Below are 23,433 nucleotides of genomic sequence, written 5' to 3' on the forward strand. Positions count from 1 at the left end.
AGAAGCCTCGGCCGAGTTTCCAGTGACCAGGTGTGCAGACTGTCTGGGTTTGCCGTCTTCCGCCTTCCTCCTCCACTTCAGCCCCCCTCCATTTCCTCTTGAATATAGAAAATGGAATTTCATTCATTCATTCATTCAATAACTATGTATTGAGCACCAGCTGTGTTCCAGGACCTACCCTGGACACGGAATACAGTAGAGAATAGAAACAACCAAAATCTACTCCCTCGTGGAGCTACACTTAAGTAGGGAAAGACCACAGATAAAAACCTGTATGTGTACAGTACACTGAATGTCAGACGGTCATGCCTCTGTGGGGAAAAAAAAAACAAGAGAAGGTTAATGGAAACTATAGCGGCGGAGAGGCGGGAATGAGAGGGCTCCCTGAGCACACAGCCTCTGAGCACACCACCGCTGGAGTGAGGGAGCCCTGCCCATATCTGGGGAAGAGTATTCTAGAAAGAAGAAACTAGCAAAGGCAAAAATCTTGAGATGGGCATGGCCTGGAGGCCAGTGGCCTAGGCCCACTGAACAGGGGTCAGGAGGCGGTGAAGTTGTGATGGAGGGGCCCCATCCAGGAGGGCCATTCTGTGTCAGTTAGATGTGTCAGAAGTCAACAGTATTATAATTTTTAAATGACTTTTTAGAAGTACATAGGACCTAAATCTGAAGTCAGTCATTGCAAGTTCAGATAGCCAGAGTGGCCAGACAGGTAAGAAGTTAATGAAATGAGCTGGGTAATTAACTGGGAGAAATGAGGACTCCATATTGCAATGTGTTCTGATTTTTCAAAAGACACCGAAACCTGGACCTTTGTGAGAAACGTTCTGATTTTTAGATCAGCCTGAGGAACCACGGGCATGCAACTGCGTGCTCACAGTTTGAGCCCACTCTTCCAAACATCCCTGTTGACCTTGGGAGTCTGACTTCAGTGAAAAGGCATCAAGCCTTTCTCGCATACTCTCTTTTCTTTTTTACCAATTCCTGACCAGAAGGATGCCAAGAGATGCTAAAAATTGTTTCCAGGAAAAAGTAGGACTTGAATCTCTTGGGGATGGGGGCTGAGATATCTTCCAAGGAGCAATCAGTTTGCTTCATTTTTTATGTCTTTCTCAGGACTTCTTCCTGATCACCCCTCATCATGGGTAACGGCAAACATGGTCCAAATCTGTCCTCCTTCGGGTTTCCATTAGTTTCATGATGATTATTATTTTGTCATCTGGGGTTGATTTAGGAGTGGTGAAATGTTTGCAGGTTTTGTAAATGGTTGTCAGCCACTGTTTAGAATGGCAAGGAACTTCTTGTGTTTTTCACATTGTAAGGACTGTTGTGATAGTTTCCAGTGGCTACAGACATGAAATGGGATAAAAGGAAGGGGCCTTGAAGGATTCCACATAGAGTGATTGGAAAATTGAGTAATTAGTTGGAGGTGGGGGTTCTGAGGGTCGGGAGGGGGGCTCAGAGCCCTAAAGATCTGGAATGCCGAGGCTGACAATACCAACTCTATGGTCTGCCTTCTCAACCCCAAAGCTGGAGTTAAGCAAAATCCCAGCCAAGGGTCCACATAGCTATCAAGATTCCGCTGGATGTAAGTAACAGAAAACTTACTTCCAAGCTGGTTTAAGTAAAAAGGAAATGTATTGACTTGGGAAAATGTAAAATTCTGGGGCGAGCTGGCTTCAGGTTCAAGAGCTCAGATGTAGGTGATGCACCCATCTTTTAACTCATCCTTGTCCAGCAGGATTCTGTCCTTTGTCACGTGACACCTCTGGAACTTGGGCTAGAGTGGGTGAACTCAGCAACGTTTTCTGGAAGTGAGGAGTGGATGGTTCCCTGTGGACCCTCAAATTGCAGTGTAATGCCTCTCTAGATTTGCCTTGACTGCCCCTCTTCTGCTGAGCTACAGTGCCGCTTGTGAAATGTGTAATTTCACTCTTTGTGTACATCATCTCCTCAAACATTCCTATGAGGATGGCACTTTTAAGATGTGCTACTGCTCTGCCTCCCACATGTTCTTTCCCGCAGACCTAGAGGACGATCTTTTATCTCAAGTAAAGGTGTTTCAGGGGCTTCCCTGGTGGCTCAGCAGTAAAGAATCCGCCTGCATTGCAGGAAATGCAGGAGACTCAGGTTCGATCCCTGGGTCAGAAAGGTCCCAGGGAGGAGGACAGGGCAACCCACTCCAATATTCTCGCCTGGAGAATCCCATGGACAGAGGAGCCTGGTAGGCTGCAGTCCATAGGGTCACAAAGAGTCAGACACGACTGAAGCAACTTAACATGTGAATGCACAAGGGTGTTTCAGAGAGGGTCATCTCTTTTCATGGTGTCTTGTACAAAATTAATGCTCAATATTGGGGTGCTCCAGCCAAGCATGGGAGCTGCAGTAGACTTCTGAGGAAAAAATGAAAATGCCTCAGTATCACCTGGAGTGGCTGGAGCGACCCTGGGGAGGCTGTGCTTACGTTTCTAGGCCTCTGATGATCAGCCTGTGTTTCTTACCCTCCTCTGAGCTTTGCCCTTCATTGTTGCCTCCACTCCATTATTGCCTTTTTCCTGTTGCCTTTAGTGACCCTGCAGTAATATCCGATGCAACACAGAGGTTGCAAGCCAGCAGCCAAAAGGCGTTTTGTTTGGTCTGCAGAACAAAGTAGAAAATGGAGCCAACATTTGAAAATCTGGACATAGCACACAAAAATGCAGATTTCTGGCTTCCATTTAAAAATCAGAAGGTCTGTTGACACTTTTCCCACATCTTCACGTGACGTCAATTGACTGGAACTGGGAAATGATTGCCTCTTTTAGATGGATGAGTTCTCAGTTCACCACGGTCCCCACCTTTCTCTGTTGTCTCCCCAAAGTGGGAGTTCAGGGGTAGTTACCGCTGGCCACTGGGACGGTGCTGTTGGTTGTCCTACAGTAGATTTCAGAGGGAAGAGGAGTCTCTCCTATATCCAGGCCTTCATCAAAAGTATGAAAATGAAGTGTAAATCAAGTTGGTCGTTAGTATTAAGAAAAATAAGGAAAAGCACGTTGCTCAACCTCGGCCCCATGAAGATTTGACGTTGGACAGTTCTGTTTGTGGAGATGGGTCCTTGCATTATAGGATGGCATTTAACGTGTCCTCATATTGACCATACTCCTTTCGGAAATAAATAGTTCCCTGTGCTCCAGGCATCCACTACCAGTTTGGTAAGAAGAGTTAGCATAAGAAAAAAAGAAAAAACTGTTTTTGCCCTGAATTGCTCGCTGGCAGGCCCTGCATTGGCAGTAGAGGTTCTGAGTTGGCTGATTTGGGTTTAATCATAGGTGAACTTGCCAACTATTGAGGCCACTTATGACAGCCTGTCTAAGATGTTGTAGAAGGGATTCAGCATTGGAAGAGAGGTTGAACCGTCTTAAAGAGTCTTTGGAGAATTTATTGACTTTCAGCTGTGAATGGACATTGCGGCCACTATTTTCAAAAGGATGGCAAACAGTCGGTTCTGCTACTGAGAGTGAACTGGCATCGAGGCTTGCTGCAGAGCAGATAGAGGGACTAGATGGTCTCCGGGTGTCTCTTCCAGCTCTGGTTCTGGGAGTTGCTCCTCAAAGAGTGAATTTCCCCAAGATTGAGCTTGTTGCCTCCTGCATCACAGCAGCTCCTAACAGTGGTCTGTGATGGAAGCCCAGAGGAGCATGGGTGTCCAGGGAGGGAAGTGAGACTTCCCTAGGCCAGTGCTGTGGACAGCTGGCTTGGTTTTTTTGTTTATTTGTTTTGGCCTTTCACCCATGCTCCAAATCTGGTCAAGTGTCTGAAATAGTGTCCATGTTTCAATTTCCCATAATGACAACAATGGGTGCCAATCATCTATTCAACACATGTTAATTGAACACCTGCTATGAGGCAGCCACTGTTCCAGGCACTTGGCAGGAAGCTGAGAGCAAAGCTGACCAAGTTGGCCCAGTGGCTAAGACTCTGCACTCCCAGTGCAGGGGGCCTGGGTTCAGTCCCTGGTCAGGGAACTAGATCCCACATGCTGCAGTTAAGAGTTCACGGGCTGTAACCAAAAGATCCCGCGTGCTGCAAGGAAGATCAAAGAGCCTGCATGCCACAGCTAAGACCGGGTGCAGCCAAAGAAATTGAAACAAACAAACAAAAACAACTGACCGAGTCCTTGCTTTCATGGAGCTGTGTTTTTGGTGGAAGAGAGATGGGCAATATCAGGAACACAAGGAAAAATACATATAGTATGACAGAGAGTGTCAACTGCTGTGGAGAAAAATAAAGTGTGGGAGGGGGGAAGCAAGGAGGCTTGTAATACAGCAAGGAAAGTTGGTATTTTTAATTTAGTTTTAATTTAAAATCAAGTGCTCAGTGCAGTGGCGTGCTGGTAAGTTGGCTGTCTGGAAATTAAGGTCCTGATTTGTAGCATTTGCCACTTCCCATGGTGTAAATATTCCCACCATGCTGATTTCAAGCTCCTGATGGTGTAAGAACCAGTTCACAATATTCACAGAAATTTACCAATCATTTCCTGCACGTTGGTGCTGGCTGGCTCTAGCACACCGCCCGTGGGGAGGGCCTCACCATAAGCTATCTGGCCGAAGAGCATGTGCAGAAGCCCTGAGTGAGGTAGTGCTTGATGCATTCAGGAATAGCCCAGAGTCCACTGTGGCTGGAACAGAGAGAGGGGAGAGGGACAAGAGATGTGGTCAGAGAGGTAGCCAGAGGCAGATGACCTAAGCGTTTTAAGCCATGGTTGGATTTTTAGCTTCTCCTCTGACTGAGGTGGGAGCCCCTGGAGGGACCAAGGAGAAGAGAAACAGGATCTGATTTACATTTAGCAGAATCCCTCTGGCTGCCCTGAGAGCAGGCAGCAAAGACAGGGCAGGTAAACCTGTCGTGAGACTGTTAATGGCAAGAGATAATGACTTGGAGTCAATACTTTGGCCACCTGATGCAAAGAACTGACTCATTGGTAAAGACCCTGATGCTGGGAAAGATTGAAGGCAGGAAGAGAAGGGAACGACAGAAGGCGAGATGGTGGGGTGGCGTCACCAGCTCAATGGACATGAGTTTGAGCAAGCTCCGGGAGTTGGTGATGGACAGGGAACCCTGGCGTGCTGCAGTCCACGGGGTCGCAAAGAGTTGGACACGACTGAGCAACTGAAATGAGTGGAGTGACTTGGAGCAGGCGAGTAGCAGCAGGGGTGGGGAGAAGTAGTTAGATTCTGGATGTATTTTGAAGGTGGAACCAACGGGACTTGCCAACAGAATGGGTCTGGGAAGTGATATGAAGAGTCCAAGGTGACTCGAAGGTTTTTGGCCTGAGTATCTGGGAAGATGGAGCTGATGTTTCCTAACATGGGGAGGCAAGTTGAGGAGCAGGTTGAGAAGGAAGGTTAGGCGTTCTTCCAATGAGCCTGGCTTTCAGCAGGTGCTTACATGCAGCCTCTTCTCCTTCCATGCTCACGAGGAGGCTCTTTTATTACCCCATTTTCGAGAGGATGTGACGAGGACTCAAAGTGGGTAAACAGCAAGCCCCAAATGGCCCCGCTAGGACCTGACCAGGCCAGAATTGCCCCCTCCACCGCTCCGCTGTCTTGCCGTGTTTCCTTGGCTCTCCCAGCCACATTCTTCCTCTTTGTTTTGAGGAAATGAAGGCAGAAAATTTCTGCGATGGAACCAACCAAAGAACCGAAAGCAAAGGAGCTATGCAGAGGTTAACACTACAGGCACAGGTGGGTTCTGTTCAGTGGGTCCACTGCCTGTCTCTTTCTGTGACAAGTATGTTGGATTGACTCATGAAGATTAATATTTCACAGGAGAACTCACACTTGGCAGAATCTGCCCACCAGTGCATGAGATGAGGGTTCGATTAATGGGTCTGGAAAGATCCCTTGGAGAAGGAAATGGCAACCCACTCCAGTACTCTTGCCTGGGAAATCCCGTGGACAGAGGAGCCTGGCAGGCTACAGTCCATGGAGTGCAGAGTCGGACACGACTGAGCACACCGCCCCCTGCACGCCCCTGATGCTCTTGCTAGTGGCTTAGGGACCTTACGGAATTCACACTTAAAGAACATTAGTCAACAGCTTAGAAGGCTTTGGTTTTGGGCAGGCGTAGGTTTAAATCTAGATTCCACCGCTCGATAACTTTACCTGCCTGAACCTCAGTTTATCCATCTGTGCCATGGACACACTGAGAGTTCCTCTTGAATTAAATGAGATAATACATGTAAGGTGTTTGGCACTGTGCGTGGCCCAGAGTCCACAGGGGCACATGGAGAGTCCCAGGACCGTTATGGTTTGCGAGAAGGAATGAGAAGGTTGGGTTTCATCGCAGACAAAGGCTGACTGGCCTTCTGAAGCTGGGGTGGGGACAAGGAGTTGTGAAGCATGTCCTGCCTGAGAGCTTTGTAGTTTGCCTTTTTTTTTTTTTTCTTTTGTCCCAGTGCTAGAGGTTGGAGGCCTCTGTCTGCGTCTCTGCTGTGCTCACAGGCGGCTGGTCCTTGGCCGTTTACTGCTGTCGGAGCCCCCAGAGGGGCCGACCTCGGCCCCACGGAGAAGCCTGCCTTGAGATGTCATTTGTCGAAGGCAGAACAGCCTGTTCTCTCAACAAGCAAATCCCCAGATGGGAGCCCATTCAGGGCTGCCACGTTTTTCCTGATGAAATTCCTGACTTGGTGTGTTGTGTTTTTTTAAAAACACGCCCACTGCCTCCCAAAACCTCAGCCGGAGAAGAGAAACATTTCTCGTTGAATTACTGGGTTTTGAAAGGGTGTCAAGTTATGCCCCACTTTCATGGCCTACATACGCCACTCTTTCCACTCACCGCTTTGGAAGAGAGTCCCAGATGGCAGAGCCTGGCTGTTATCTCAGCCGCCCTCGCGTTTCGCGGATGGGAAAACTGAGGCTCGGAGAGGCCAAGGAGGAGAGCCACACGCTGAGTTGGTCTCCGGGCCTCGGCCAGACCCAAATCTCTGGATTCCAGGCCCGTTATTCTTCCTCCTTCATCAGAGGTCACCAACGGGCAGCCTGTGGCCACCTCTACCCCACAGATGTGCTTTCTTTGGCCCGAGAGTGTTTTAATTTGCATCAGTTGCCAGTATTTAGAAATCAGGAGATTCCATATAAAAACCCACATTTCTGGCTGCTCTTAGACCATTGGGAGATCTGCCAAATGAGGTCTGCATTCCTGCCTGGTGACCATTGAGGATCTCAGTAATGTCCACTTCCTTTAGCCAGAGCATGGCTTCATTTTGCCGCAGTCTCCACCCCGCCCTCTAGTCTCCCTGGATGCTTGGGGCTGAATGTCAGTTACCATCATAGAGCTTCTCCCTTCCTAGTTCTCTGATGGCAGTGTGTGTGTGTGTGTGTGTGTGTGCACGCGCGCGTGCGTGCGTGTGCGTGCTTAGTCACTCAGTTGTGTCTGACTCTTTGTGACCTCATGGACTGTAGCCCACCAGGCTCCTCTGTCCATGGGATTCTCCAGGCAAGAATACTGGAGTGGGTAGCCATTCCCTCCTCCAGGGGATCTTCCTGACCCAGGGATCAAACCTGAGTCTCCTGCATTGCAGGCCGATTCTTTACTGTGTGAACCACCAGGGAAGCCCGATCATGGAGTTAAGAGGAAAGTAAACAATATCTTGAAGCTGTGTCTTTATATCAAAAACAAAGAAACAACAGATGAACTGAAATGGCTGCTTATTTTAAAACTAATGGTACAGAACATTATTTCTTTGTGGCAGGGAAGGAATTTTCTGTGAATTTAATGTGCAAGCAGAATACGTCGGTGTCTAAACAGCCAGCCATCTTCATTCCCTGATGTTTCCTCCGCCTCCCCTTTTCCGCCAGCATCCCATTTGTGACCCCTCCATTCCAGGGCCGAGGTTTCCACTTATTTTTTTTAAGACAGAATTAAACTTCCTTGACCGAAGTCTGCCCCACTTCTCTGAAACTTGAAATACTATTAAATGAAATTAAGTTTAAATAATCTTTTCATTGCTCAAGAAAGACCATGTGTGTGAGTCTGAGTGAGTCTGTGCATGCGTTCACACGCGTGCGTGCGCGCGTGCGTGCTGTGTGCCTTTGTGATGTGTTCTTGATTTATGGGATTTCCCCTGAATAGAATTGGATGAAAGTGTTTTTTCCTTGGCTCTGGGACTGGCACTTCTGGACTTTGGTGTAAATTTAAGCCAGGGTGCAAAGCCAAGTGGTTTTAACTCTCTTTTAATGGTATAGCAGGGAGCTGGGTTAAGGTTGGGTTAAGAGTGACGTTTCTTCTTTCTGGGCCCTATTGGGAGGGCTCATGGAGAGAAGAGTTGTGGATTCCAAGTCTTTAAAATGATCATCACGCTCCTTCCAGGAGAGCTGACCAAGAGAAAAGAGATTCACGTTTTCAGAATACCTCCTGTGTGTCAGAACTTGGTGTAAAGATTCTCTCAGTCTGCTTTCTGAAGTGAGCTATGGAACTTTCTTTGAATACTGACCTGTTTTTGTTCATCTGTATTAGGAAAAAATAGAGAAAAATAGCTATAAAGCACATAATGAGTAGTATTTCCTAAAACGGGGTGCAAGTTGTTTAAGGGAGAAAAGAGTGCATTTAGAGGAAAAACATGTAAATAGCACAGGTGGCTTTGTGGATGTGACAAGATCATGAGTGATGGGTTTGGTTTTGTCCTTACAATACTCAGGAGTGGTCAGGTGGTTAGCCTGCCCCTAAGCTTGGAAACCCTTCTAACATCTTGTACTTCCTCAAAGCACTTAAACTTGTCATTAAATACTTAGTTGTGTAACCTTATGAATAGTTCTAGCCAACTGCTTTGAACCAAGGCTCTGTGGTCATTTCGTTGTTGTTGCGTTCCTAGCCTCTGGGAGAGTGCCAAGCGTGTAGTAGGTGCTCAGGGAATAGCAACACATGACTGCATGGACACCCTGCGAGGCAGGAATTGTTGTGCCCATTTTATAGACAGGGAAATAGAGATTCAGAGGGGCTAAGTGACTTGCTTTAAGGTGTCACAGCTAGGATATGGCGGAGCCATGGTTCAAACCATTATGTCCTCTAATCATAGGAACACTCCCTTTCATTTATTTTTCCAAGGTTTTTTGAATGCTTTCCTGAACTTCAAAAAAATTATTTATTTGTTTATTTTTGGTCGCGCTGAGTCTTTGTTGCTGCACGAGGGCTTTCTCTAGTTGCAGCAATAGGGGGTACTCTGTTGCGGTGAATGGGCTTCTTGCTGAGGTGGCTTCTCTTACTGCGGAGCCCAGGATCTAGAGTGCACAGGCTTCAGTAGTTGCAGTGCCCGGGCTTAGGTGTTCCAAGACATGTGAGATCTTCTCTGACCAGGGATTGAACCTCTGTTCCCTGCGTTGGCAGGCAGACTCTTATCCACTGCACCACCAGGGAAGTCCTCCCTTTCATTTATAAAGCCCTCTTGGAAAGGCTTTTCATAGAGATTGGACTCACTTCTACAAGATGACATTGGCCTGTTTTTGTTGATGACTGATCTAAGGCACAGATGGGGAAGGAAGCAAGTTCACTTTTTTTTTCCCCCTTTAGACCATCCTCACCAACTTTCAGTTTGGAGAATAAAAGCAATTTTTAATACCCAGGCCACCTCCACCTCAGGGGAGGGGAAGGCAAAGTGATGTGATGAACAGTCTGAGCAAGGTCAGGGAAGACCCTAAACTGCATCATGGAATCACAGTAAGGGTAGAACTCATAGTGAGTTGAGATGCCTAGAAAAATTCTAGCATATGGGAGAGGAAATAGTTAACTGCAGTTAACTATGGTATGTGGAATGGGGAGAGAAGAGATTTTTGTTGTTCACTTTATATACTCTCTGCACATTCTGAAAACTTTTACTAAGGGCATGCATTGTTTTATATTCAAATAAACAGTGAATTTTGAAATGTAACAGTAGCTGACTTTCACCTGGGACATTTAGAGTATCAAATAGTGAATTACAAACCTTTGAAAAAATAGGGATCCAGGAGTCTAAGCCAATAATAAATAGATAAGTAAATAAACAGTGGAGAGGGAGGTTTCTTGTTTACAGTAGAATGACAAGGGCTGACGGGAAGCGTGGAGGGAGGGCTGGATTGGAGACATACCATGTTGCAACCCTTATGGTAAAAGATTTGGTGCCGTCAGGAATCATCCATGGATACCAAGTCTGGGGTGGGGATACTGATGAGAGCCAGGAGATTTGTATGCTGTTTAAGGGTCTCCCCATGGATGGCTTGTTAATTCCAAAGGGGAGAAAGTAGTCACTGTGCAGTGGAGAAATCAGACGACACGTTGCCTGGGTGATCAGTATTAATATCATCAGTGAGAGGAGGGTGAGTACCGGGTACCCTTAGAAGGACACACCATCAGCCATGCAGTGGGCTGGCCGAGAATGCAGAACCTGAGTCTAATCATGAAGAAACAGCAGAGGAACCCAGAATGTGGAACACTCTATTTTTTTAAAAAACCCCACCTTATTCTTTAAAAACGCCAGTGTTGTGAAAGACAGAGAAAGGCCAGATTCCAGGAGTCTAAAGAGATATGACAACTAACTTCAGAGACTATATCTAGACTGGATCCTATGTAGGAGGGGAAATGCTATGCGGGACATGGTTAGTCAGTTGACAAATCGTAATACGGAGAGTGGATTAGGTAAAATAGGATATTGGCATTCAATGAACTGATGGTAACTGTCCTGAGATTATGTACGAGAATATTCTCAGGAAATACACCCTGAATGAATGAATTCTTTAACGGTAAAGGGCCATGTATCTGTAACTTACTGTTAAATGGCTCAGAAAAAAAATTAGATGAGTGTGTGTGTGTATGTGTGTGTGTGTGTACATGCACATGTGTATGGAGAGAAAGAACAGTTTATAAATCAAATGGGATAAGATGCTTACAGCAAGTGCATCTGGATAAAAGGTACACATGTGTTCTTTGTACTAATAAGTCTGAATACTCCAGTATTCATGGGCTTCTCTGGTGGCTCATATGGTAAAGAATCTGCCTGCAGTGCAGGAGACCTGGGTTGAAGCCCCTGGAGGAGGGCATGGCTACCCACTCCAGTATTCTTGCCTGGAGAATCCCCATGGACAGAGGAGCCTGGCGGGCTATGGTCCATGGGGTCGCAAAGAGTTGGACACAACTGAGCAACTAAGCCCAGTACAGCACAACCCCGTTATGTCCTTTTCTCCTCAGAAAGACCCCTGACATCAGGCACGGTTAGCATGCTTATTTTCACAGATGAGAAAACTGAAGTTCAAGGAGGTAAAGTTGCCTCAAAACCCAGAGTGAGTCAGTGCTAGAGCAGTATTCCCACATTTCTGCCCAGAACCCACAGTCTTATCTATTAAACCGGTGATGGAACGCCTCTTCCAGTGATGGTTTTTCAGTGTTATGCCAGCAGAGCCCTGGATAACGTTAAGTCACCGAGTCTTTTTTTGTTTTTAATCTCATTTCCATTCACTTTCAATTCTTTTAAGTTCAGGAAAAAAGTTTCAAGTTGGTGCGAGAAGGTTGACACCCTGTAACTGATGATTCTTACTGAATAAGAGAGCATCACTGGGCAGGTGACTGTTGCAGGCCCTCCACGTATATTTGCTCTCCACTGTATCTCTATGAAGATAGAGAATTTCATTATCCTCACTTTACAGATAAGGAAACTGAGGCATAGAGGTTAAGGATCTTGATAGGGGAGGAGGTGGCTTTTGAAACCTGGGAGTTTTGGCTCAGACACTGTGCTTACTTGGGTTCACCGTTCTGTTCAGCAAGCTCAGGGGCGTGCACTTGAATGAATGGGAAAATAAAAACCCCAAAATCTTCAGTCAAAGTCCACTCTGGGTGTGAGTCTCTGATCTTTCAATTGCTACCTAGACCATTCTTAGTTCCATGAATTTCATTTTTGTCATATATGTATAAACAGGGATGAGGATAGTAATAAGATCTGCTGTTTACTGAGCACCTACTAGGTGCCAGGTGCTGGGACAAGTACCTTACACATCTTGTTTTTGTCTCACTTGAATCCTATGCAGTAAGTACTATTGTCCCCATTTTACAGATTAAAAGACTGAGGTTCAGAGGGGCTCAAAATCTTCAGTTCAGTCGCTCAGTCATGTCTGACTCTTTGTGACCCCATGGACTACATGGACCCCATGGACTCAAAATCTTAGGCAACCCATAAGTGGCAGAGATGGAGTTTGAAGCCACATTTCTCGGATTCCAGAGTCTAGAGCCATCACCACCCTGCTTGGCCTGGGCCCTCGGGGAGCTGGCTGGAGGATTCAGGCTGTTTTCTGTGCTCTCTGGCACAGGGCACTGGACAGGTAAAACCACCAAGGCCTGGGGTGGTGGTGTTACATCTGCTCGTGGAAAATTGACCTCAGCTGTCGTTGGGGTCTCCCTTTCCTCCTCTGCTGGGTCAGGGTGTGGGTGGCAGTGCGGGGAGGGGAGGTCGGGAGGCAGCTTTCAGGGATTGCTTTATGGGAAGGCTTCTAGAAGGTTGTGTGGCCCGGAAGCGGCACTGCGCTGATGTTGGGGGCCTCTACCTCGGAACTACAAGCAAATTCTTCCCTCCAACAAGAGCACATTGTGTTCTGGCCCTGCTCTCCCACCCAAGCTACTTAAAATGCGGATCCTGCTGCCAACAGCTACTTTTAGCAGGGGCAGACTATCATAAGGAGAGAAACTTGTGAGAAAATAGCAAAATGGAAGCATTGTTCCTGAGGGCTTGGAGCAGGCTCCGGGAGCTGTGGGGTGGGAGAGGCCTGGAGACGTGCTTTGCCATCACAAATAAGTTGTACAATAATAATAATAATAAAGTCCCAAAGCTTTTTCTGAAAACTGAAAGGAAAAGAGGGCTGGAGAAATGAGTTCTCGAAAGGTCAGGGTCCTGTGCTCCTGTGGAACCTCAGCTGGAGGAGCTGGGGGATGTTCGGAAGAGGAGAATCATACCTAGAGGCTGGAAGGAACCGTGAAACTGATGGAGTGATCATTTGTGAAGGATGTGGGGCGTGAGGGTAAGCTGGTGGGTCCAGAGGGTAATGGAGAAAAGGCCCCTATTTTTGAGTTAGAGTTCCTAGGGACAAACAAGTATCATGGGATTAAAGGCGTCAAGGGCAGTTCCAACTCCACACCAGTTAGATCTTCTGATGCTGCCAGGAGTTTGCCTCATGCAGTAGTGAGTAGACCGTCCCCAGAAGCATTAAGCAGAGCCCACGTGATAACACAGGGATTTCATGTTTGAGCTAGGACACGGGACTTGAGCAGAGGCTCACAAATACTGGTCCATGTGTTAGGGCCAAGAGGATTGAGTAGTGACATTTTAATCTGAAAGATGAAATTAATGTTTTTTTAAAAGACTGCCCTTTGAGACTATGACTGAGTGGGTGTTACTCACTCAGTCACATTTGACTCTTTGAGACCCCATGGACTGTAGCCCTCCAGGCTCCTCTGTCCATGAGATTCTCCAGGCAAGAATACTGGAGTGGGTTACCATTTCCTTCTCCAGGGGATCTTCCCCATCTAGGGATCAAACCTGGATCTCCTGCTTTGCAGCAGATTCTTTACTGTCTGAGCCACCAGGGAAGCCCCATTGAGGCTATGCCCTTCCTATGTTTGGGTGTTTCAGTGTCCTTTATAAAATTACCAGTTTGTGGAATGTAGAAGTCTGGAAATATCAGGATTAGATAATGTCCCAGTCTGTTCCATTGCTAAGATTCTGTGATTTTAGGAAAATATGCTTCTGATTTGGATGAAACAGGATAGGGGGAATGCATGTAAAATCAAGCCTAAAACTGACACATCGAGAAATGGTCGTGTCAGCATATTATTTAGAAATGTGGAGTTAATTACCAGAAGGAACAGCTGAAAAAGTTGACAGTGGTTTCCCCTTGAGAACTGGGCTGGAGGTGAGTTTTCCTTTAGTATCCATTCTGTGTTATATGAATTTTAAATTTACATGTAGTTATATGAACTTTGATTAAAAATTTCAAAAACTTTAAGAAATAAAACACGATAGTAGCTGCCATTTTTTTAGATTCTATGCTAAGAGCTTTTCAGATATTTTCATATTTAATTAATTCTATCTCAGAAATGAGGAAATGTGTTCAGGGAGGTGAAGTGATTTGTTTTGCTCTACAAAGAGGGCTCCCAGGTGGCTCAGTGGCAAAGAATCTGCCTGCCAGTGCAGGAGTTGTGGGTCTGATCCTTGGGTCGGGAAGATCCCCTGGAGAGGGTAATGGCAACCCACTCCAGTATTCTTGCCTGGGAAGTCCTATGGACAGAGGAGGCTGGTGGGCTACAGTCCGTGGGGTCACAGAGTCAGGCACAACTTAACAACTGAGCACCCACGCACAGAGGAAACAGCCAGGGCTTTTTTTGACTTGAGAACCCAAGTCAAACTCATATACACAATTCTCTGTTGTCCTCTGCCCAAGGTGAGACTTCTGTGAGGTTTGAGAAGAGGGAGAGGATGAGGAGGTGGGTGGTGCTGCAGAAAGGACCAGAAGATAACTGGAAGAGAAATAACGACAAAAAAAGGAAGCTGTGGTTTGGTTTCTAGATTGTGCATTCTGAGAAATTCTGCAGAGAAGGCACAGATGCACATTAAAAGAGAAATTAATGAACAGTTTCTTGTCTCATTTTGGCCTTGATGGGAGGGGGGCAGAGAGGGAGAAAGCAAACTGTTTTTGAAAACTCCGCTCTGTGCCAGGCAATGTCCTAGGAACCTTATGTAAATATCAGCCCATCTAGTCCTTACCATGACCCTGAGGAATAATCATATTCACTATAGAGGTCACTTTGGAATCCCTACTGCAGGGTTTTTCAGCTTACAGTTGGGGACTGGATAGTTCTGTTGCGGAGGTGCTGAGCACCGTAGAATTTAGCCACACCCCTGGCCTCTATCCTCTAGATGCCAGGAGCATCCCCCACCCTCTCAAGTTGTGACAGTCAAAAATTTTTCCAAGAACTAGAGACACAAACATAGAGAACAAATGTATGGACACCATGTGGGGAAAGCGGAGTTGCAGGATAAGTTGGGATTGGTATATATATATATATATATATATATATATATATATATATATGTATATACTGGGCTGTGCTTAGTTGCTCAGTCGTGTCCGACCTTTATGACCCCATGGACTGTAACCCACCAGGCTTCTCTGTCCATGGGGATTCTCCAGGCAAGAACACTGGAGTGGGTCGCCATGCCCTCCTCCAGGGGATCTTCCCAACCCAGGGATCAAACCCAGGTCTCCCACATTGCAGGCGGATTCTTTACCAGCTGAGCTACCAGAGGAGCCCCATATATACACCACTACGTATAAAATAGATGACTAAGGAGAACCTACTGTGGGGCTCAGGGAACTCCACTCAAGTGCTCTGTGGTGACCTAAAATGGGGAGTCCAAAAGGGGAGGGATGCAGGAATATGTCTGACTGATTCACTTTGCTGTATGGTAGAAGCTAACACGACATTGTGAAGCAACTATATTCCAATAAAAATTAATTTAAAGATAAATAAACTTTAAAATGTTTCCAGACATTACCAAATGCCTCCTGGGAGGCAAGACCACCCCAAGTTGAGAATCACCAGTCTCCTGCGACTGGGCATGCCATATGAATTGTCTTCCATCACCTCTGCAGCTAGTGGTTGGGATGTCCACATTATAGATGAGAAAACTGAGGCTGAGAAAAGGGGAGGGATTCACCTAGGGACATGTAGTTAGTAGTAGTAGAGCTGAAAATCAAAGTATTTCAATAGAGGCCTGGATCTAGGCTTGACCTCGATTTTCCCCAGACTAGCATTAAAATGCAGAATTGAATCATACTGGTATTTCATTAACATTTTAAAAGCAGGCTGGGCAGCACCAAATGCTGACAAGGGTATGGAGCAACAGGGCCTCTCATTCATTGCTGGTGTGAATGCAAAATGGTACAGCCATTTGGAAGAGAGTTCAGCGGTTTCTTACAAAACTAAATATACTCTTACTACGATCCAGCAATCATTCTCCCTGGTATCTACCCAAGGAGTTGAAAACTTATGTCCACACAAAAACGTGCACATGAAGTTTATAGCAGCTTTATTCGTAACTGCCCAAACCGGGAAGCAACCAAGATGTCTTTGAGCAGCTGAATGAATAAACAGGCTGTGGAAAACTATTTAGTACTGAAGAGAAATGAGCGATCAAGCCACGAAAAGATATGGAGGAAACTTAAATGCACATTACTAAGGGAAAGAAGCCAATTATATGCTGTGTGGTTCCAACATTGTATAAAGGCAAAACTAAGGAGACAGTGGAAAGATGTGTAGTTGCCAGGGGTCAGGAGGAAGGAGGGGTGAATAGGTAGAGCATATGGGATCTTCAAGGCAGTGAACGCCTACATGTGATGCTCTGATGGTGGGTATGTGTCGTTACACATTTGTCCAAACATAGGTTGTATACCACCAAGATGAGCCCTGATGGAAAGCATGGACTCTAGGTGATAATGTTGTATCAGTGCATGTTCCTTGATGGTGGTAAAAATGTACCACTCCTATAGGAGATGTTTTTCTTTTGGCCATGTAGCATGTAGGATCTTAGTTCCTGACCAGGAATTGAACCCATGCCCCCTGCATTGGAAGTGCAGGCTCTTAACCACTAGACCAACGGTAGGGGATGTTGATAGTGGAAACCACTATGCATGCTCAGGGGCAGAGTATATTTAAGAAATCCTGTACCTTCTGCTCAGTTTTGCTGTGAACCTAAAACTGTTCTTTAAAAAAGTCTTAAAAAAAAAAAAAGACTGGTAGCATTGTAGCCAAGAGAACAGGCTCTGCAGCCAAAAGCCTTTATTCACTCTACTTACCCATTGGGAAACCCTGGCATGTTATTTAACATCCTTGGGCCTCAGTTTTCTTCTCTGTAAAATGGAGTTGATGGTAATACCTCTTCACAGAGTTATTCTGAGGATTAAATGACAGAGTAAAACAGTGCTTGGCAGATCAATACTCAGCAGTGATGAATATGAGCTGTTATTCTTTTTGCGAGCTTTTAAATCCATTTCACGTACTCAGGCCTGGAACTCAGACCCCAGTGACGTACATAAGAACCTCGTTGCCTAAGTGGCTGACTCTGCTTCTCTGCAGTCAAGTCCTGGAGTTGCAATTTGGGTCAATTTTTCACTGACCACTGTGCAATCATTTCCGGGCTGCAGAAGTAGCCAGATTTGGCTTGAATGTCCCAAGAAGAAGCCATCCAAGCTGATCAAGCATTCGCCTTCCCCACCAATGGGAGTCTCAGGAGAACTATGGAAATATCTCTGCACATGGAAGAGATTAATTCATGCGGCCACAAATAGCTCGAACACTGTGTCCTCAGTGCTGTGATCTCCTATCCCCTGAAATTTACTCAGGGTGCCAGCTCGGCAGCCGAAAAAGCCACAGGGCTGCCTTAGCTACCCAGCCTGTTTAGCTGGGGGACCTCTCAGGAATTGAAGGGGACAGAATGAGATTAAGTAGTTTGATTGTTTTTAATTTCACCCTCCCACTACCACCCCCATCATAGCTTGCTTCTGCCCTCCCACACATCAGCCAAATGAGCTTGTATGGCCAGAGTTCCCACCTCCCAGGCCTTTGTCTCCCTCGGTCCCGCACCTAAAATACCCTCTTTTATACCCATGACCACATTTCCAGCCTCTACAAGGCTAAATACCAACATCCTTCAAGTTTAGTACCACCACCGCCTCCTTCTAGCAGATCACAGATGTGCGACCTGGAATGGGGTTTAAAACCTCAGCTCTGCTAAGAAGGGGCAAAGGGCTTACTCACTCTGAGCCTCAGTTACTGGCCCTGTAGAATGGAAAGACTGATTGGTGTCTTCCTCAAAGGATCATTTCAGATTTAAGTGAGAGAAGTGTGCTAGGTGCTTGACACTGATGAACATGTGATAATGACTCAATTAGGTTAGCTCTGGGTGGGTGAGGAAGAGAGACCCCTTTGGATAGCTAGGGACGGCAGGAGAACATGTGAAGAGCCGAAAGGGAACGCCGGGTGGTCAGAGTCCTTAAGCAGCAAGTGATGGCAGCTGCCATTTGACTGGCCACACCTCCATTAATATGGCCGATAAGGAGACAAGGCACCCTTATGGATTTAGGCAGCAACATTGGTAAGAAGAGCTTGGCGTCAGCTTCTGCATCCCCGTAATCCCAGAGGGCTCCAACCAAAAGCTCCACTGGAGCCACAGGATTGACTCTCACTGTCCAAGTTGGGTCCTGTATCCATCCCTAAACCAATCACAATGGCCAGGGATGAGTCAAAGCTCTGATTGGCCAGGCTTGGAACATGTGTCCATCCCTCAACCAATCACATTGGTCGAGGACAGGCCAAAGCTCTGACTGGCTAGGCTTGGGACCTATGCCCATCCCTTTAAAAGACAATGTGAGACCGTCAACTTCGTCCAATTTGTGTAGACCGAGAGTGAAGGAGGAGCGGTTCTCTAGAGGAAAGTCGAGATGCTGTTAGAGAAGGCAAGATAAACACTGGGCAGGTAGGGATAACAGCTATCAGCTTGACCCTTGAAGAAAATGGTTGCATGGATGCAATGAGAGTTCAAAAAGTGGGACGGGAGGTCTGGACTGAAGGAAAGGGAACCTCAGAGAGAGGAAGCAGCTTGAGCAAAGGCCCAAAAGCGTTAAATGACATGTTTAGGAAGCAGATACCGAGTTCACATGCGTGGATCACAGGGAATTGGATGGGAGTAGGTGGACAAAGTTGGAGAATTGAGAAGGGGCCAGGTGACCAGAGGTCTTGAATGTCAGATGATTCAAAGAGGAAAGGGCTATGGTCCACCTCGTGTTTTAGACTTTATTCCTTCATCCAGCACAAATTTGCTGAGCACCTACTATGTGAAGAAGCAAACTCCTAGGTTATATTTTCATGATACCCAAGGACACGATAGGGGACGCTGAGTCTGAGGCGGGGTGGCCAGTGGGGAGGCCAGTGCACCGGTGCAGACAGAAGAGGATCAGACTTAGTGGGGATGTGGAGCATATTTCCCCCAAATCACAGCTCTGCTCAAAGCCAAACCTGGACTATGTAGAGAGAATGCGTTAGGCAGATTGCCAGGCTCTCATTTGATGCCGCTTCAGGGCAGCCTGCTGGGAACAATTTTGTAGCATCTGCTTGCATAGACTGCCACCCACTGAATTAGCCTAGATTTGAGTCCTTGCTGCCGCGTACACTACTGGCTCTGTGACCTGCCCCACCTCTTTGGGCCTCAGTCTCCTCCTCTAAATGGCTTAGTACCTGTCTCCTGGGCTCATCGTGAGGATTAAATGGGACTGTGCCAGCCAAGCTCTTGGCACATAAGAAATGCTCAGTAAATGGCAACGTTACTAATTACTCTTATTACCGTGACTGTTTTCAAGGCATGTCACCTGCTAGTACTCATCTGACTCTCTTGGAAAATGAGGCTCTTGATATCATGTATCTTAGTGGAGAGGTAAAGCACTTAGCAGCTCTGTGACCCTGGGCAAATGATGTCACCTCTCTGTGCCTCGGTCCTCATCTGAAAAAAAAAAAAGCAGAGCTAATCTTAGTATCTGCTTACAGGGCTGCTGTGTGAATTAAATAAATTATGTTAGGTGCTTAGAAGAGTTCCTGGTACGTAATATGCTCTTGATATACATCAAATAAATATCAGTAGTCGTATGCTTCTAATGAGCAGGAGTAATAGTGATAATTAAGTGAGGTTATGACATAATAAAAGCTTATTAAATAGCAGCTATTACCCGTATCATCATCTTCCCATCAAATGCTTTGAGGGGAAATGACAGCATTTGGTTTTGCGGACAAAAGGGACACCATTTCCTCCCACAAAGGCAGATGCCTTTCTCCCCAGATCACACAGATTTTAAATATTGCTCCTTGGGTGGGGTGAAAAGACATCCATTGAGGAAAATTTGCCCCAGGCCTTCTTCAAACAGGACAGGAAAAGGAGGCTGCTTCCTCTTCCTGACTCACTTCTCCCAGGATAACAAGAGGGGTGCCCCCAACTCCTCGTGACAGTCCTGTCGTTCCCAGGATTTGACTGTAGCTGGTGTCTTGGTATTGTGTCTTGGAGATTTTTTTCCCCTCCCTTGTGCCTGGAATAATTTGTGGCTCCATTTACAAGAGTAAAGTTCTTGTGATCAACCCCACTCCAGTCCCGGAAGGAGTAATGCCTGGAAAGTGGTTTGGAAAGGTCAGTTGAGGGCAAAGTCCAAAGTGATTTTAAGTGGCCCAGCTAAGTGCCAGGCCGAATGGGGAGCCCTTTTAATTTATGACAGCCTTGCCCTGAGAAGAAAAAAAGACAACACTGCTCTGGAGCCGTTTGACTGCAAAGTAATAAATCCCTCCGTGTATGTAAAAAGTACAGACAAATCTAGCTCACATTTCAGAAGGAGAAAAAAATCTCAGTTGGGGGGGATTAGAGTTGAATTCATGGACATGAACCTACAGGAGGAACTTCATGGAGAATAAGGGTTTTATAATCATTGTACTTTTTTTATTTATATGGATTTGATCTGAGACTGTCTGAGATCACAACTTCATGTGATCTGAGATCACAGCTGAGATCCAAAGTTGTGTGACTTTAAGCAAGTTACTTCACCTCTCTGTGCGTTATCTGCCCAATGGAAAGAATAAGAGTACTAGTTTCTAGGGTTGTTGTAAGGATTGAAGGGATTATTAGGCATAAGGAAAAACAGTGCCTGGGATACTGAACACACGTGGTAAGGATTACTTACTATTACCTTATACAGACTTTTGTTTGGAGGTTGGTGGTAATTTTCTGCCTGACACACAGGAAAGTCAGTCTAGAGAATGGCCTTGTTGTTTGCAAGAGAAACCTGTAATTGTCTTTCTCCTTGGTTTTCTAGCTTAGAGTCCAATGCAGGCATTTCATCATGCCTTGATTTTTTTTTCCTTTTTTAATCCAACCTTTCAGGACATGCTTCCTAGCAAGGCATTTTAGAATTCTTGAATTCCAGAGAGATTTTTCTGGCCACATTAACTCACAGAGGAGCTCTTCAAAACCAAGAGGAGACTGCAAACTGCTGGTTAGAAAATTGACTCATTCATTCATTCTACAAATATTTCTTGTGGGCTTACTATTCACCAGATCTCTGTGCCAGGCTCAGGGTACAGAGCAAGCATAACACACTACAACTGATTCTTTGGGGAACCAGACCCTGATTTTAGAGCTGTACCTCCATCAGTCCACTTAATCATCACCACAATCCTTTGATAGACGCTGTTTGCATTCCCAGTATACAGATGAGAAAACTGAGGCACAGAGCATTAAGTAACCCAAAGGGCTACTTAAGTAGAGTCCAGATTCAAACAGAAGCAGCCCGCCTCCCAAGTCTATTCTCTTCTCTTTTTCTCCCCAGTTTCTTAATTTGGAACCATCAAACCCACAAAATTTACCAATGTAGTCCAGTGAATATCAGATCCTTGTCACACGGCACCAGTTGTTAAAAGTTTGCCACGTTTGCTTTGTTACTCTCTTTCTCTATAAATTTTTGCTCGACCATTTGAGAGTTACTTGCAGACATCCTAATTCTTCATCCTTAAATGCTTCAGTGTGTATAGTAGTTATCTATTGCTGTGTAACAAATTACCCCCCAAACATCATGACTTGATAAAACAAATACTTATTATATCACAGTGTAGGGGGGACAGGAATCTGGATGCAGCTTGTTAGCTGGGTCCTCTGCTTCAGGGTCCATCAGTAATCTGGAATCAAGGTCTCAGCTGGGGCTGTATTTATGTGAGGCATCATTATACTAGGGCTTCTCTGGTTGCTCAGACGGTAAAGAGTCCACCTGCAATGCAGGAGATAGGTGTTTGATCCCTGAGTTGGGACAATCCCCTGGAGAAGGGAACGACTACCCACTCCAGCGTTCTTGCCTGGAGAATTCCATGGACAGAGGAGCCAGGCGGCCTACAGTCCATGGGGTTGCATAGAGTCGGGCAGGACTGAACGACTAGCACACGTCATGTGGCTGTTGGCAGGACGCCACAGCTCCTCTTCACGTGGACCTCTTTATAGGGCTGCTCATGGCGTGTTGGTTGGCTTCTCACAAAATAATCAGCAAGAGAGAGAGAGAAATGAGAGACAGAGAGAAATGGAGAGAAGGAGAGAGAGAAAAAGAGAAAGAGGAGGGTGAGCTGCCAAGAAGCCAAGATGAAAGCCACAAAGGAGGGACCGTGGGGCAGTCAGAGGCTGTGGGTCATCCCAGAAAGACATGAAGGTGTATCCTGAACTAGTCCTGGGATGGAGATATGCTTGGGAGAGCAGTCCAGAAGGTGGAGTCTCCTTCTGATGGTGGAGGTGAGGCGGAGTTAGGGAAAGGGAAGTGGTCAGATTTAGGGATGAGGGAGCCCTGTGAAGTCAGCATGTCTTTGAGAAGTGGGGGTTGTCTGGAATTCGGTGCATCAGCTTGTGATGCTTAAGGCAATACTGAGGATGGGAAGTTCTCCTTGGTAGACAAGTTAAATCACGTGGTTCAGATTCTGCCTCTTTTAGGAGGGGCAGTCAGCCTTGCAGTTAAGACTCCGACGCTGGGGACTTCCCTGGTGGTCCAGCGGTTAAGGATCCACCTTCCAGCGCAGGGGATGAGGGTTCGATCCCTGGTCAGGAAACTAGGATCCCACCTGCCATGGGGCAGCTAAACCCTCACCCTTCAACTAGAGAGAAGCCCGAAAACCAGAACGAAGACCCAATGCAGCCAAAAATTAAATATATTTTTTTAAAAATGACTCAGCCTGCTGCCTAAGTTCCAGTGCTACTTAGCTGGGCAAGTGGTTTAAATGCCCTATTTCCCTATCTTTAGAATGGACAGTCTACCAGTATCTACCTCATAGTGTTGTTGTGAAAAGAAACCAGGTAACTGGTGTTTTCCAGACCTGCCGTTCCAGACCCAGAGAGACCTCTGAGTTTGGGGGCTAGCTAACATTCCTTCCTCTTCTTTTGGTAACCTGCCTTGATTTTCCTTGAGGAGTCCCTCACCCACTCTCAGGTTGCCGAGTTTTCCCTCTGTTCTAGTTCTGTGCTGTTTCACTGTTTTATCTATTACCCCAAAGTTTCATGATGAATTTACATGCCTCTCTCTCTCTCTCAGCTACTGGACTGTGAGCTGCCAGTCCAGATCCATTCCACTTTCTTGATATAAAATCACCTTGATTATCCTTTTGGGAAGCACTCCTTCCCCACTCTCAGTTCAGGAGGGTCTGACTCCCCTTCCCACACCTTCTGGCAAGCATGTGACACGGGTTTGACCAATGAGTACGTAGCATCACCCTGGTGATGGTGATTGGTTCAGGGATGGGCATATGATCCAAACTTGGCCAATCAGAATAATTTCCTGAGTTTTAGCTGGTACTATTAAGAAAAAGTATATCCTTACTACA

The 23,433-nt window shown here is 46.2% G+C and overlaps 1 protein-coding gene across 12 annotated transcripts in view; it reads left to right on the forward strand.

Annotated features, from left to right (window-relative positions):
- The window catches only part of EYA2 (EYA transcriptional coactivator and phosphatase 2), a 251,911-nt gene that overhangs the window by 12,313 nt on the left and 216,165 nt on the right, over positions 1-23,433 (forward strand). The window contains exon 1 of one of the 12 annotated variants that reach the window (XM_081559412.1): positions 18,345-18,526. The exons of 8 other annotated variants lie outside the window; for them this stretch is intronic. The gene's annotated coding sequence lies outside the window, so the exon portion shown is untranslated. Of the gene's footprint in view, positions 1-18,344; positions 18,527-23,433 lie in introns of those variants that run through there. 3 more of the 12 variants (XM_081559414.1, XM_081559419.1, XM_081559421.1) reach the window with 3 other exon arrangements.

This window comes from Giraffa tippelskirchi, chromosome 13, assembly GCF_054371585.1.
Source record: "Giraffa tippelskirchi isolate mGirTip1 chromosome 13, T2T-mGirTip1v1.2.pri, whole genome shotgun sequence".
Classification (NCBI taxonomy): Eukaryota; Metazoa; Chordata; class Mammalia; order Artiodactyla; family Giraffidae; genus Giraffa; species Giraffa tippelskirchi.